This window comes from Pinus tabuliformis, chromosome 3_2, assembly GCF_031772625.1.
Source record: "Pinus tabuliformis cultivar Carrire ecotype Pingquan chromosome 3_2, CPIR1, whole genome shotgun sequence".
In the NCBI taxonomy this organism is placed as follows: domain Eukaryota; kingdom Viridiplantae; phylum Streptophyta; class Pinopsida; order Pinales; family Pinaceae; genus Pinus; species Pinus tabuliformis.
In genome coordinates, this window is record NC_142302.1 from 1,157,951,598 (window position 1) to 1,157,968,463 (window position 16,866).

Genomic DNA, 16,866 nt, shown 5'->3' on the forward strand with positions numbered 1-16,866 from the left:
TGGGGCAAAATTTATATCGTGGATGTTTATATGTTCATTTGTTCTGTATGCTATAAAATTTACTTGGGTTCAGGCTCTTCTGTGGACGTGGAAATATGGGTTCATTCTTAGAGTTGTCTCTGTAAATAGTTGTTTTTAACGGGCATCCAATCAACTTATCTATATTAGATTTAATGAAGAGGAAAGTCTCACGTGACAATAGAACTCGTCTCACCAGATTGAGATCTAGGGAATCTCATTATTGTTTTAAATAGTTTGCATGTAGGAACACGTTATGGGTATCTTGTCTCACCATATTTTGATCCAAGGCACCATTTCTATAAAATAATTTGCTTGTAGGAACATATTGTGGGTGTTAGTAATTTGGATTGATGAATTTGGTTATCCATCTTTCTCATCACAAATTATCTAGCTTGTTTATGTGATGATGTCTTGTATATGTTATCACGTCACATTTTTTGTTCCTAGCAAAAAGGTTCAATTTGCAAAATGTGATGTTATCTTTTTCTGTTATCACATCACATTTTTGGTTCCTAGCTAAAAGGTTCAACTTGCAAAATGTGATGTTGTCTCATTCTGTTATTGCAAGTACGTGAGGTTATTGGTTTATTTTATTCGTTGTCCAAGTTAGTTGTAAGATATTGGCATTTAATTTAACAAGCAATAATAAACTTAGATTGATCCGAACTCTATGAGATTTTTGAGAAAACCCATTTGTTGTGATTACATTGTAAATTTCATTCATCTTTGAGCTATTAAAAGTGACGTACCACACGACTTAAAAGATACTAATTATGGCCTCTCTGGATTATTGTCTCAAAATTAAACCATATTTTTCCTTCGAAATATGTCTCGAGGAAACTCCCTTTTTTTCGAAATATAGTAGGCATCTTCCTTTTTCAAGCATGATACTTATAGTAAACTAGGGATTTACTATGGATTTTCCTCTTTTCGATGGGTTGTACATTTTTCTTTTTATATTTTGGAGTTTTTTTTTAAGACATTTGTGTTAGGATCATAAGTTTGAGCTGTGAATTTCATAATTTAAGTGGTTCAGGGATTTTGCAGGGTGTTGAATCCACTTATGCATTTTAAATAACAAAAAATCACAATCTGACTAAAGCTTTGTTGAATTCTAGTCAAATTTCAAAATGTAAAACTGTTAAAAAATGATTATTCAAAAATAATATTTTGGATAATCGATCTTTAGGAATTTTCCTTTATCAACAATTGTTTCCCTGTTGATGTATCCCTCCAAGGGTTTTTTCTTTATCAACGACTTTTATTTGTTGATGTCAATTTGAATTGTTAATTATAGTTTCTTTGAATTATTACATGATGTCAATTTGAATTGTTAATTATAGTTGCTTTAAATTATTACTTAAATTAATTTTCAGTTAAATTAATGATCATATTTTTTTGTCTCCTTGAGGGACTTTTCTTTTTCAACAATTTTTTTGTTGATGTTAATTCAAATTGCTAATTGATGTCAAAATATGGTAATTGAAGTCAATTTGAATTGTTAATTGATGTCAAAAGATGGTAATTGAGGTAAATTTGGATTGTTGATTGATATCAAAAGATGATAATTGAAGTAAATTTGATTATGTAAAAAATTAAGGTTTAGTTAATATAGGGTTCAAGATCATTAGAATAATGATACTAATTTTGATAAGAGAAATTGTTTTGATAAGAGTTAAAGAGCTCAATATGACTCTTTGAGAATTTCATTTCGATGGAGATGAGTATTATTTTTTTGAATTACTGAAGAAAATTTTGATTTGATAAGAGTTCATTATAAAACTTTGGGAATTGAATTTTGGTGGAGCTGAGGATTAATTTTTTGAATTGCCCCAGTTAAATGTGTTTGGGAACAACCAAAGTCTTTTGGACTTGAATACAATTCATCATTCAACTTATAAGCAAAGAATGAATATCATTGGGAACAATCAAATACAATTCATCATTCAACTTAATAAGCAAAGAATGAATTTTGCTAGCACCGTACAATTGTTTTCAAACAACAAGTTGATCACATGAACATATATACCCCTATTGGAATTGAACATATGACCCATAAGGGGAAAGCATATGTTCTTAATTATTAGATCCATTTAAGTTGTATAAAAAGCAATGTAGGGGATTTGTTTCATTATTACTAAATTTGGGATTATGTGTAACTAGATGGTATGATCAAATTTGAAAATTTTGATATCAATTTGGATTTCCCTCTTTTGTCAAGTTTCTATGGTATGTTTGTATTATTTTCCAAAATAATTTTGTAATCCAACATTAAGAAGGTTCATCATAATGGTTCCATATGTAGTGATTTTATCAGGTTTCAAGAATTGCAAAGCTTGATCAATATAGAGTTAGAAATTCTATTGTATTTTCATGTTAAAACAAGGTTCTTGTTTAACCTTAAATGGTTAAGTTTGGGGATATTGTTTAATGTTATATCTTAGTTGCCATTTCATTAAAATCCTATAAATAAGAGGATATCATCTTCATTTCTTGGGCTATAAATATTTTTTTTTGCATTTTATATGAACAAATTACAGGTTCCAACTAACAATTTGCTAAAAAGATTTTGTTAGTATAAATGTCTCACATCTCCATATATAAAGGGTTCTTAGTTATCAATTTGTTCTTTGTTTGAGCTACAAATTTAACTATATTATTATTATTGAAAATATGTTTCTATTAGAACATGTATTCCATACGCAAGGGGTTCATAGTTATCAATTTGGTCTTTGTTTAAAGTATGACCCTAACTATATTATTATTGTTATTAAGCCAATGTAGGAAAAAAAAATTATGTTACTATTGACACCTAATCAGAAGGATTGGGTGAACAACTGTAATTAATGTAAATAAATAATAGATAAGATAGAGAGTCGAGAGATGAACCGAATAATCACTCCCTCTTGTATATAATGATGTTTAGCCTTAATGAATATAACAGAGTTTTGTTTTAAGGAGTTATATCCTGGCCTGACATGGTATCAGAGTAGGCACCATTTTTGGCCTTCCTTTTAAATTTTTAACTCCTTCACTCTCTATTTTGTAGATTCTCTTGCAGGCTGACATCTTTGTCAAATCTCTACAAATTCTCATCGTTTGAATTCTAATACGTTGCTGCTGTGTTCAATAGTGTTGTAATAGCTTGATTTTTCTCTATTACTGCCCTTCCCTTTGAATAACAACATGTAATTGTTTATATATATTTACCATATTCACCGTATTTCACCATCGTTTGATATATTCACCAATTCATCGTTTTTCCTATCGCTTGACGCACTTACCAGACCCCACTCGGACACAGTTCCCAAGGTTTTACGGGCTCATTCTCGACCGTTGATCTCCACCCTCAGATCCAATGGCTGACGATGATATCGGGCGCATAAGTTGCATGGCGGTTACCCGCCCGATATGCACACCTTTTTCTCTCTCCTCCCGATCAACCTCGACCGTAGATCTCTTGACCTCAGATCTAACGGCCCACATCAATATCGTGCGGCCAACATGCTCGACCTTTTCCCGTCCGATAGAAGCGGTTTCTTCTCTCTCCTCAGAGCCATGTGTCCATCACTCTATGGAATCGGGTGCTCCCTTCTCTAAACCACTTACCGCCTTGCGTCCGTCTGATATTTCGCTCATCGCCTTAAAACCGCCCTTCGATAACTGTTAACGGTTGGACTTCTTTGCCTCCGATAACCATTGATCTTCTACCATCAACGATCCTCCTCCGCATTATTTCTCCGCTCATCCACCACTCATCCTCTGCTCATCCACTGTTCATTTCTTCCATAGACAGTTACAGTCAAACTCTGACTCTGGTATTCGGGTGAATGTTGAACGCTAAAATTATTATGTTGTTCGATATGCATTCAATCATTTCTACTGTGGGAATAACTCTCACCAGAAAAGAGAATTATCCTGAATGGTTGAGGAAACTCCAACACACTCTTATTTTTAATGAGCTGTGGAAAGGAGTGTGTGTTGGAGGAGACAAAGACCCAGTTCAACCTACCTCTGACAAAGAGCTCGCCATTTGGGAGAATAAAAACAACAAAGCATATGCATTGATTGCTGCATCTATAAGTGAAGAGGTGAGTCGACACATCAAACCATTTTCAACTGCATTTGAAGCATTACAAAAGCTGAAGGAACTCTATGACTCACACTCTGCACTTGAAATTGTTCAACTCATGATTAAACTCTTCACCCTTGAATTACAAAATAATGATCCTCTTGCTCTGGCATCCGAAGTAAAATCAATAATGCATGATATCAAAGTCACTAATGTTGAAATGGATATCCCTCTGATTGCTTTTCTCAAGGCACTTTATCCTACTTACTCTAATTATCTTGAGTCATTGCAAGCAAATGGAAATCTCAAAGATAACACCTTTGACTCTCTTATAAAGAAATTTGCTAAAAGAGAGAAAGCTTTTGGAAAGAAAACAGCCCCTGAATCTTCTGAAGAGGCTGTGTGCCTTGCTCATAAAGAAAAGAGTCTTGCCCAAGACTCTTCCAAAGGAAGAGGTGGTCAAAGAGGTAGAGGAAGATATTTCATAGGCAGGGGGGCAGACACTCTCAAGGAGAAAAGTCATATTTGCACTGCATACACTGTAAAAGAAATGGATCACATGATGCCTCCACATGCAAGATACCTTGGGATAAAATTGAGCAGCAAAGAAACCAACCCAAAGGTAAAACTAATGACACAGACAAAGGTAAAGCATCTGAATCAGCTCATTATGTTGTGGCACAATGTAATATTGGAGTAAATGAAGACTTATTTAATGCTTCACTTGCTTCTTGGAAAAATGATTGGTTGCTTGACTCAGGAGCAACTTGCCACATGACTCATAGAAAATATTTTTTGAAGAATTCACTGACAATGTTGATGGAGTAGTTTACTTTGCAGACCAATCAAAACTCAAGCCATCAGGGCTTGGCACAATCAGGCTTAAATTGCCTGGTCTTCCAGACTTTCTTCTGCATCATGTTCTATATCTCCCTCAGTTGAGGAGAAACTTGTTGTCCTTGGTCCATATCAGACAACAAGGCCACTCCATTCATATGTTTGATGGCAAGCTTGAGGTAAGAAAAGCATCTGACCACTCACTTGTCATGACAGGGATTGAAGAAGAAAGGCTTCTCAAGCTGCAAGGTACCTCTGCTCATGCACAACATTTCTCATACAATTATAATTATGAAGAAGGTACACTTCCATCAAGTCTATTATGGCATGCTAGATTTGGACATTTGAACTATGACAGCCTTCGCTTATTAAAGAAAAATGGTGTTGCTGGATTGCCTACAATTCCTAGGAAGCTTAAGCAATGTGATGCTTGTATTCTAGGAAAGCATAGCAAACAACCCTTTCATGATTCACATTCCAGAGCACATAGAAAACTTGAACTCATTCATTCAGATTTATGTGGTCCAATGCCTGTCTCTTCTGCAAATGGAAATAAATATATGATGACATTTATTGATGACTATACCAGAATGTGTTGGGTATATTCATTGAAGAATAAATCTGATGATTTTCAAACATTCAAGAACTTTCATGCATGGATTGAAAATAATGCACAATCTCATATTGGTTCTATTAGCATCGATAATGGAAAAGAATACACTTCAAATGAATTTGAAAACTATCTTCGTCAACATGGGATCAAACATCAAACAATTGTGCCTTAATCCCCAACAGAATGGAGTAGCTGAAAGAATGAGTAGGACAATCTTAAATATGGTACGCTCCATGCTCTTCTTCAAAAATGTAAAAGTAATGTTTTGGGCTGATGCTATTCTGTGTGTTGTATATATAAAGAATATATTTCCATCTAATGCTATTAGAAGCAAGATTCCTTATGAAATGTGGTATGGGCATATTCATTCGGTAAAGCATCTTAGGGTATTTGGTTCCACCTATTATGCCTTAATACCAAAAGTACATAGAAACAAACTTGGTGCAAGAAGTCGTAAGTGTATCTTCCTGGGGTATTCAAATACCTCCAAAGCATACCATCTCTATGATGAAGTCAACAAAAAGTTTGTTGTCTCTAGAGATGCAATCTTTCTTGAATCATACAAAACTGACAATGTTGTTGAAAGGCAACTTGATCTCTTGGATAGATACACAACTGTAAAATCATTTCAAGAATTTGATAATCAGATTCCACATCTTGAAGGGGGGATTCCTATACTAGATCAACCTGTGGAATCTTCTTCAGAAGCACTCTCTCCCCTACATGAATCTCCAACAACAGATGATACCTTGAGTGATGTGATTGATATAATTGGGAGACTCAATCTTGATTCAGCCCCAACTCATTCAACAGAGTAGCCTAGACCATCTAAGAGAGGTCCCCCAAAGTGGCTAACAAAGACACCTGAAAGTGTTCATCCTGATGAGGTTGGAAAAACAGGAACTAGAAATTCAAATTAGAAAAATGGAGGTAATGTAAATGACTCTGATTCACCTATTTATATGGATGTTTCTTATGATTGTGAATTAAATTTGTCTACAGATTTTGAACCAACTTCCTTCAAAGAAGCTGCTTCTCATGATGAATGGAAAGAAGCAATGCAAAAGGAGTATGATGCCCTGATAAATAATGGCACTTGGAAGCCGATTGATCCTCCATTGGGAACCAAACCAATTGGTTGCAAGTGGATCTACAAGAACAAGTATAAAGCTGATGGCTCACTTGAAAAGCACAAAGCCAGACTTGTGGCAAAAGGTTATGCACAAAAGGAAGGGGTCGATTATGAGGAGACTGTTTCCCCCACAGCAAAATAGGCTACCATCCGAACACTCATTGCCCTAGCAGCTCAGAATGGTTGGAAAGTCCATCAAATGGATGTAAAAACTGCTTTCTTGAATGGAGATCTAAAAGAAAATGTTTTTATGTCCCAGCCTGAAGGTTTTGCTATGAAAGGACATGAAGATAAAGTATGCAAACTTGTGAAATCCTTTTATGGCATCAAACAAGCACCACAAGCCTAGTATGAAAAATTGACGGAGCATCTTCTGAAACTCAATTTCAAACATTATGATCTTGATGATGCAACTCTGTTTGTCAAGAAAGTTGGCAAAACAATTGTATATCTTGTAGTATATGTAGATGATCTTTTGATAACAGGGAACAATGAAAGCTACATTGCATCCATAAAGAAGGAATTGAAGAAAGGTTTTGAAATGACTGATTTGGGCTATGTTCATTACTATCTTGGTATTGAAGTAACTCAACATCCAAAGTCCATATTCCTTTCTCAAAAGAAATACATTGGAGATCTGTTGAACAGATTTGGTATGACTGAATGCAATCCTCTAACTACTCCAATGGAACAAAACGTAAAGCTCACATCAAATGAAGCAAAAGAATTTGAGGATGCAACAAAGTATAGATAGCTTGTAGGAAGTCTCAACTACCTGACAACTACCAGACCAGACATTTCTTTTGTTGTTGGAATCCTCTCCAGATTTATGCAAAAGCCTTGTGAGGGACATTGGTCTACTGCAAAAAGAGTTCTAAAATACTTGAAGGGTACTCAAGACTTTGGAATCAAGTATACACAGGTGGACGACTTCAGCTTGATTGGATACTCTAATTCAGATTTCGATGGAGATAAAGAAACAAGGGTATCTACTTCAGGTTATGCTATGAGTCTTGGATCAGGAGCTGTCTCCTGGAGATCACGCAAACAATCAGTTCCTACAAATTCTACAACAGAGGCAGAATATGTGGCAGTAGTTGAGGCAACAAAAGAAATTGTGTGGCTCAGGAAAATTCTTGAAGATTTGCAGGTAAAACAAGTGCAATCAACTCCACTCATGATTGACAATACATCTGCAATAAAGTTGGCCAAGAACCCAAAGTTCCATGATCAAACAAAGCACATCAATACTAAATATCATCTGATTCGACATCATGTTGAGGCCAAAACAATCCATCTCTGCCATTGTTCCAATAATGAGAAAATTGTAGACATCTTCACCAAAGCACTTGGAAGAGAAAATCTTGAAAGATTCAGAACGATGCTTGGACTCACCAACAACCCTTCAGATTAAGGGGGGGAATGTTGACACCTAATGAGAAGGATTGGGTGAACAGCTGTAATTAATGTAAATAAATAATAGAGAAGATAGAGAGTTGGGAGATTAACTGAACTGTCACTCCCTCTTGTATATAATAATGTTTATCCTTAATGAATAAAACAGAGTTTTGTTTTAAGGATTTATATCCTGGCCTGACAGTTACATTGCTTACACATTAGGATATTTGTTTCTATAGGAGGTTGCAGAACAAATATTTTGTGAGGATGTTAGATTCTTCATGGTTCAAAGTCTAAACAATCCATATGATATGAATTTCTATTGGGATATAGTGTAACATCTTTATAAGTATTCAACCTTTCTCCTTTATTCAACTTGACTAGTTGGAATGAGATATTTATTAAAAAATATTCATGATATTCTAGCCTCCCATTCTCATGCACCAAGAGGCTCCCTGACTTCAAAAAAGAGTCTTTGCCATTGCACCCACACCTTATGCCCATGAACCTTGGCCACTTATTATGTGTAGACATGATTATGCACACATATACTTATAAATACTTATTATTTCCATTTTCCATTTTAGTGGTTCGATCTACCTTCATTCCCAATTGTTTGATTTAAGTTTTGATTTGCATTTTCCATGTTCTGTTTTATAAAAAACATATTTACGACTTCTATTTTATAAAACCTAATGAAAATTAACATTTATGTCTCATGTAACAATAATAAATATATAAAAGTTGGATTTTTGTGTGTTTTCTTTTTTAATTGTATACACCTTATTGATGACACCTACTAGTCTTGATATGCACATCAAGAAAAGCATCTTTAGAAAGAGAAGGCTAAAATTATGAAATGGTAACCTCTAAATATGTGAATGGAATGGATTACTCCAAGTGAAATGGATGAAATGACTTGAAATTGGAACAATAAAAACATTATAGATAATATACCCTATTACCCCTTAGCTTGTATGAGATTTCACAGATTGGAGTAGTTGTTGGATGAGCTTGGATGTATTGATGAGATATATTTTTCATGTGATTTGATGTCGTTAGCAATGGTAGATGGATATGTTTATGTTGATTGATTTTTTTTTTCTTTCTTATCATGATGTTGGTCATGATAATGTACTTGTGCATGTGAGATGTAGCTAAGAAATTTTCCCTCAAGGCTATACATTGCCCAAATTAGAAATTACCCAAGTTGCCAAGTGGTCTCTTCAATTAAATCAATGTTGATTTATTTCCTAGAACATTATATCATGAGTCTTGCATCATATCAAGCTAGAACCACAAGTTTTGGGAAAACAATTCTTTGAGTAATTCCATAAATTCAATGGTAGGAAAGTGTTCATCAATTAATTATATTGTGAATCAGGAAAGGAATGATGGATTGAAGTGCTATGAATGTAAATTAAAAATTATACTTCATTTATTAACTTAACAAAATAGATTATTTTATATTTTTTCCATTAAATATAGGGTTCTTACATTTCTTGAACAATCCTTGGCCTTGGCAATACAAGAAGTGAACCCAGCCAACTAGTCTTGACCAAAATGAGCCACTCATTCATCCTCACTCATTCATCCTTGTTGGAAAATAATCCTTGAACTTGGCAAAGAACACATTTTTCTAATTAATTCCATGAGTCCATGTTTATGATATGGATAGGCCACAGTCACATCATCTACATATCAACATTAGAGAAATATTTCACATTGAAGAAGGAATAATCCATGCTATAGGATTAAAGAAGGGAGGGTAATAATTTAAGGTTGAGTGTAACTTCTGGTAGGGTATCCTCTATGTGAATTCCATTTGTCATTAGAATTTGCTATAGTTTTCTTATATGTTGTTGGAGTGTGAATTCACATTCAATATGTGCTAGATATTTTGCATTAGTTTATAAGTGAACTAGGAAAATCACAACATAAAATACAATACTTAATCAAGCACACATTCTTATGAATACGATACAATTATTTGACTTAGCAACTTGGATCCCATTAAAAAGAAAAAAATGGTAAATGAAAGAAAAGATTTATCTTATTGAGAATTTACAAAGGAGCACATCACATCATTGTAGAGACTAGACAATCTTTCATCTAGCTTAGTGTTCCTATACCATAGTCTATATATACAATGTTTAGCAAAAAAATAACAAATTGCTATTATATTGCTTGTAATTTTTAAATACCACAAAAATAAAGGTTGTTACTTATAAATACGGTTGTTTTCTCGTGTCCATTGTAATTCACCATGAATGCATGAGTATAACAATATTCTTAGATATACATTGCAATAACACACAAGAAAGTTGCTCTCTTTATTCCTCTCTAAAGACCCAAATAGGTTGTAATGAGTTCTCTTGCTTGAGAGGTACTAAGTGAATCATAAATTAAGTGACGGGGGTAAAACTCATCACTTTATATGGATTTGAGATTTGAGGCCCCAACATTGGTTGTAGATAGTGGCATTTCATCTAGAGGGTCTAGACTTGTGCTTGAACACTTTATTTGCTGAAAACGTATTCATAAAGATTCATCAATTTATTTTTCATCATCATATAGATCAATTTATATGTCATTTTATATACATGCACATAATCAATCTTCCTAAAACATGGTTTATCTTTGTGTTCCTTAGACCATTAAATGCCACAAATCATAGTGAGATGTGCTTGAGTGTGGGTTGAGTAATTGTGGGAGAACTAATATGCATATACAATGTATATCAAAAGAAGAAAGGTGCATTATAGAATGTATGTGGGGTCATAAGAGAGGCTTCATGTCACTATACTTGAGATGTAAATATAAAAGGGTATAAAAAATGTTAATGAAAAAATGGATACTTACAATATCTAGTGAAAGTAGGGGTTTTTTAAATTGGAAAGGTGTATTGGATTCGTATTGGTAGGGAGTTAAATAAAGTGATTTTTAGATATATTTTCCAATATGTAGTCAAATTAAGGATATTGTTTAATATGCCACGAATGCACGTGCTATGCCAAATTTTCATTGAGTGAAGCCCTCATGCTTTCCATCAGGTCCATTCTATGTCAAAATGTCCTTAACCATTGCATTAGCTACATAAGCAATAATATGGGAATACAAAATATATTGTTGGATTAGTGGGTCCCGACCCAGGTTTAGAATTAGTTTCACCAAAAAAAACCCTACACCACTGACCCTTTTGGCATCAATCCGCAAACCACAGACTGAAGTCTCACTCGAAGCAGTATGGGGGGATGTTGGAACCAAGTTTACGCACCTAGAGATGAGCGTGTTGATGTTTATTCCCTAAATCTACCTTCACGCAGATCGATAAGTCTTTATGGCTTACCAATATAAATCCTTTAATTAGCCTCTAGATCTCCGTGAAGGTCTATGTTGGGTCCCTATAATACTAGTGATTACCCCATTACTATTGTAGTTATACCCCTTATTTATATTGTTGTGCCCCTATTACCCCCATATTGTTATTTCTGTGCCCCATAGAATCCCTCTATTGTTATTTTTGTGGCTTTATATTATTATTGTTAGGTCGGCTGGATTATATTGTGACTCCTTAGACTCCTATATATAGAAAGGAGGTTTTGTCATTTGTATCATCCAAGAATTGTTCATTTATGTAATGTAAAGGAGGTTGCCCCCTCGAAGAGGCTGAATTCTAAGGCGTTGATCTATCTTTTCTATCTTTTCTTGAGCTGGTTTCATAACATTTGGTATCAGAGCTTTGGATTCTAGGGTTTCGCTGCTCCAAACAGGTCATCGTGGCATTTTCGCTATAACTTTTTTTCTGTGACGTTTCAGAAGTCGCAAAAAAAACCCATTTGAGAAGAATTCGCGCTGAACCTTGGGTCCGAATTTCAGAGCTTTTGCGCGATATTTTCGGAGATATGATCTGAGGAAGTTGGTCTTTTTGCAGACTCCTGAATTACATTCAAAACAGGTGACCTGGGGAAAATCGTCATAACTTTCTCTCTGAGGATCGGATTGAAATTTCGTAAAAAGGTACAGAAAGAGGACGGACTGTAGTTTCTTGTATGTGTGTTTCAGATTCAAAGGTTGAAACAGTGACTCGTGGCACGTCGTACAAGTTCGCTCTACTGAACCAGTCTAAAAGCAAGTCACTGTGGGAGATTTCACATAACTCTTCCTTGGAGAATCCAATTTGGCTCAGACTTGTGGCATTGGAAAGAGGACGCAGAAGGCTACTACAGGTAGCAATTTCAGAACTGGATGATCCGAAATTACAGAGATACATCAGATTCAATATCAGGCTTCTATAAAGTGAAAAAAGGTGTGTAGTTTTTTTTTTATTTTTGTGTAAGCTTGGTTTAACGGAATTCAAAGGGCATAGTAAAGCATTATTATCGGTAACTGATGCCCCGAGGAAAGAAAATGCAAACACCTAGTAAGGAACCTGAAAGCTCTAGCATGACTCATGAAGAAGAGGAAGAAATGCTACATGATATATCAAAATTACAAGAACAAGTGCAACAAATGTCACGCTCACAAAAGCTAACAGAAGCTAAGATAAGTGGCGTGGAATCTAAGATAAATGGCGTGGAATCTAAGATAAATGGTGTGGAATCTAAGATAAATGGCGTGGAATCTAAGATAAAGGGCATGGAAGCTAAGATGGAGGATTCGATGGTAAATTTGAAGATAGATTTGAAGACAGACATGGAAGAATTGAAGAAGTTGCTACAAGAAAGGGTCACTAATGGTGAAAAGGTAGTAAAGGAAACTCATGATGAGAACAAAAGAAATGTTAATCATGATTCCATAGACTCTAATGTTGGATCGAAGACTCACCATGTTCCAAAAATCGATATGAGGAAGTTTGATGGCAAGGATCCCGCCACATGGATATTACAGATGGAGCAATTCTTCGATCTCAATAATGTGCAAAACACACAAAAGGTACGTATGGCAACTTTATATTTGGAACCAAATCAGTTTGTATGGTATCAATGGCTTTGTTCTCGTAAACAATTTATCACTTGGGCAATTTTTACGGAAGAATTGATAGCACATTATGAGGATACAAAAAGCAACACTTTTTTTAGCCAATTGATAAGTCTCAAACAAAAGGGTTCAATAATGGAGCACATTGAGGAGTTCCAAAAATTGAACATAAGGGTAAAAGATATTCCAGAGGAGCATAGGATTGATGTGTTCATAGGGTCTTTAAAGGATAATATCCAACATGATGTTCGCCTTTGGGAACCTGATTCATTAGAGAAGGCATTCAGGTTAGCAAGAAAAATGGAAAGCAAAATTATGGCAACTAGGAAGCATACCACTCACAACTATAAAGACGGAAGTGTTGTTGCCCATAGTCTTCCACAACCTACAAGGTTGACACCACAACAATTGGAAGAAAAAAGAGCAAAAGGGCTTTGTTACAATTGTGATAGCAAATACACAAAAGGTCATAAGTGTGCTGAGAAGAAATTATTCTACATAGATTGTGAAGAGGAAGAAGAAAAGGAGCAAGAAAGGTCAAAAGAAGAGGATATATTCCAGGAACAAAGCCTAGATGAAGAACAAATAAATCCGACCATATCTTGTAATGCATTGGCGGGAATTACCACTCCTCAAACCATCAAGATAGAAGGACAAATCAAGAAGAAAAAGGTAATAGTGTTGATTGATTCAGGAAGCACCCACAATTTTATTCATTGTAGGGTAGCAAAAGAATTGAATTGCTTCCTATATCCAGCACCAGAGTGTCAAGTGATGATTGCAAATGGAGGAACAATAAATTGCTCTGGAAAGTGCCATAATATCAAGCTATCCATGGGAGAATATGTATTGACTAGCCCAATGCTTTCCATTCCAATGGGAGGTGCTGATGTTGTACTAGGAGTCCAATGGCTACAATCCTTGGGTACAATAGCTTTTAATTTTCAAGAACTTTTCATCAAATTTTCTTGGAAGGAAAGGAAGTTGAATTAAGGGGTATTGCAGGGAAACCAGGAAAGATAATCAGCTCTAATGGTATGACAAAGCTTCTAAAAAAGGAGCAAAGAGGTGTAATTGCACAATTATGTTCGCTAGATGTTTCCACATTGGAATCATCTATTTCTCCAGATCTCCAAAAAGTCCTGGACAATCATTCCAAGGTATTTGAGACTCCCAAAGGTCTCCCACCTATGCGTGATCATGATCATGCTATTCATCTGATTCCAGGAAGTGTTCCTCCAAACATCAGGCCGTACAGATATCCCTATGTCCAAAAAAGTGAAATTGAACGTATGGTTGCAGAAATGCTAGAGGCTGGTATAATTCAACCGAGTCAAAGTTCTTTCTCAGCTCCAGTAGTATTGGTGCACAAGAAGGATGGATCATGGCGCATGTGTCCAGATTATAGGGAGCTCAACAAGCTCACTATTAAAGATAAGTTCCCCATTCCTGTCATTGATGAATTACTGGATGAATTGCATGGATCAATTTACTTCACCAAGTTGGATCTTCGTTCGGGATATCATCAAATCAGAATGAAGATTGAAGACATTCCGAAAACGGCATTTAGAACTCATGAGGGTCATTATGAATTTTTGGTCATGCCTTTTGGCCTTACCAATGCACCTTCAACATTTCAAGGTTTGATGAATTCAATTTTCAAACCATTCCTTAGAAAATTTGTGTTAGTATTTTTTGATGATATACTAATCTACAGCAAGTCTTGGAAGGATCATGTTGAACATGTTGACAGGGTGCTACAACTATTGGAGGAGAAACAATTATATGCAAAAAGATCCAAATGTTTCTTTGGAGTCCAGGAGGTGGAATATTTGGGTCATATTGTATCTCATGAAGGAGTTAAGGTAGACCCTAGCAAAATTAAAGCCATTAAGGAATGGAAAATCCCCACATCCATAAAGCATCTGCGAGGATTTCTTGGGTTGACAGGGTATTATCGCAAGTTTGTTAAGAATTATGGGAGAATAGCAGCACCTCTAACAACATTATTGAAGAAAGATTCATTTTCATGGACTCCGGAAGCAACAAAGGCCTTTGAACATCTTAAAGAGGCAATGTGCCAAGCACCGGTCTTAGCTACACCGGACTTCACAAAAACCTTTATTGTGGAATGTGATGCTTCAGGAAATGGAATTGGTGCTGTTCTAATGCAAGATGAAAGACCCATTGCTTTTGAAAGTCGTCCAATCAAGGGAAAGTTTTTAAGCAAAGCTATTTATGAGAAGGAAATGTTGGCAATACTCCATGCACTTAAGAAATGGCGACCCTACCTAATGGGAAGACACTTCAAGGTAAAAACGGATCATGATAGCCTTAAATACTTTTTAGAACAAAGATTATCCTCTGAAGAGCAACAAAAGTGGGTCACAAAGATGTTGGGTTATGACTTTGAAATCATCTACAAAAAAGGGAAGCAAAATGTGGTGGCAGATGCACTCTCAAGAAAGGATGAGGATGTGGAAGCATTGTTGTGTGCCATTTCTATTATCCAACCAGATTGGATAAACGAAGCAAGGGAGGAATGGAAGAATGACGAAGAAGTGTGGGCACTTATTCGAAAGCTACAACAAGATTCCAGTACTTCTGATACATTTAGCTGGCAAAATGATTCGTTATGGTACAAAGATCGCTTATACCTCTGTAAGAATTCCCAGCTAAAACAAAAGATTCTTATGGAATTGCACACTTCTCCCTTAGGAGGGCACTCAGGATTTTTAAAAACTTACCACAGGGTTAAGAAGGAATTTTTTTGGGATGGCCTTAAATCAGATATTCAAAAGTTTGTGGCGGAATGTTTGGTTTGCCAACAAAATAAAGTTGAAACAATTAAGACACCGGGTCTATTACAACCTTTATCCATTCCAAGCCAACGTTGGGAGGAGGTTTCAATGGATTTTATCACAGGTTTACCCAAGTCTGAGGGAAAGAGTGTCATCATGGTGGTAGTTGACAGACTTACCAAGTATGCACACTTTTGTGCATTATCACATCCATTTAAAGCCAGTACAGTTTCTACTGCATTTATGGAAACAATTCAAAAGCTACATGGAAACCCAAAGATTATTGTAAGTGACAGAGATCCCATTTTCACTGGAAATTTTTGGACAGAATTATTTTCTTGTCTTGGTACTCAGTTAGCTCATAGCTCATCTTATCATCCTCAATCTGATGGGCAAACTGAGATAGTAAACAAATGTTTGGAAGGATATCTTCGTTGCTTTGTATCTGATAAACAGACACAATGGGTCAAATGGTTGCCTCTGGCTGAATGGTGGTATAACACTTCCTTCCATACAGCAACAAAAATGACCCCATTTATGGCACTTTATGGGTATCAACCACCATCCATCACATCATATTTAAGAGAAAATTCTAAGGTTCAGGCAGTGGAACATCACATCGAACATCAACAACAAGTCCTCCAACTCTTAAAGGATAACCTCGTGTTGGCACAAAATAGAATGAAACAACAGGCAGATCAACATCGCAGTGAAAGAAGTTTTGATGTAGGTGATTGGGTATTCCTACGGCTACAACCATATAAGCAAATGTCCCTAAAGCAAGCTAAGAAGGATAATAAATTATCACCAAAGTATTATGGTCCGTACAAGGTGTTGCAAAAGATTGGTACTATGGCATACAAATTGGAGCTTCCTGCAGCTTCTCGATTGCACCCAGTTTTCCATGTTTCATGTTTAAAGAAGGTTATAGGTGACAAGCTCCCAATTCAAACAATATTGCCAGAACTTGACGAGGAAGGAAAAATTATATTGGAACCGGAAGCAGTCACAG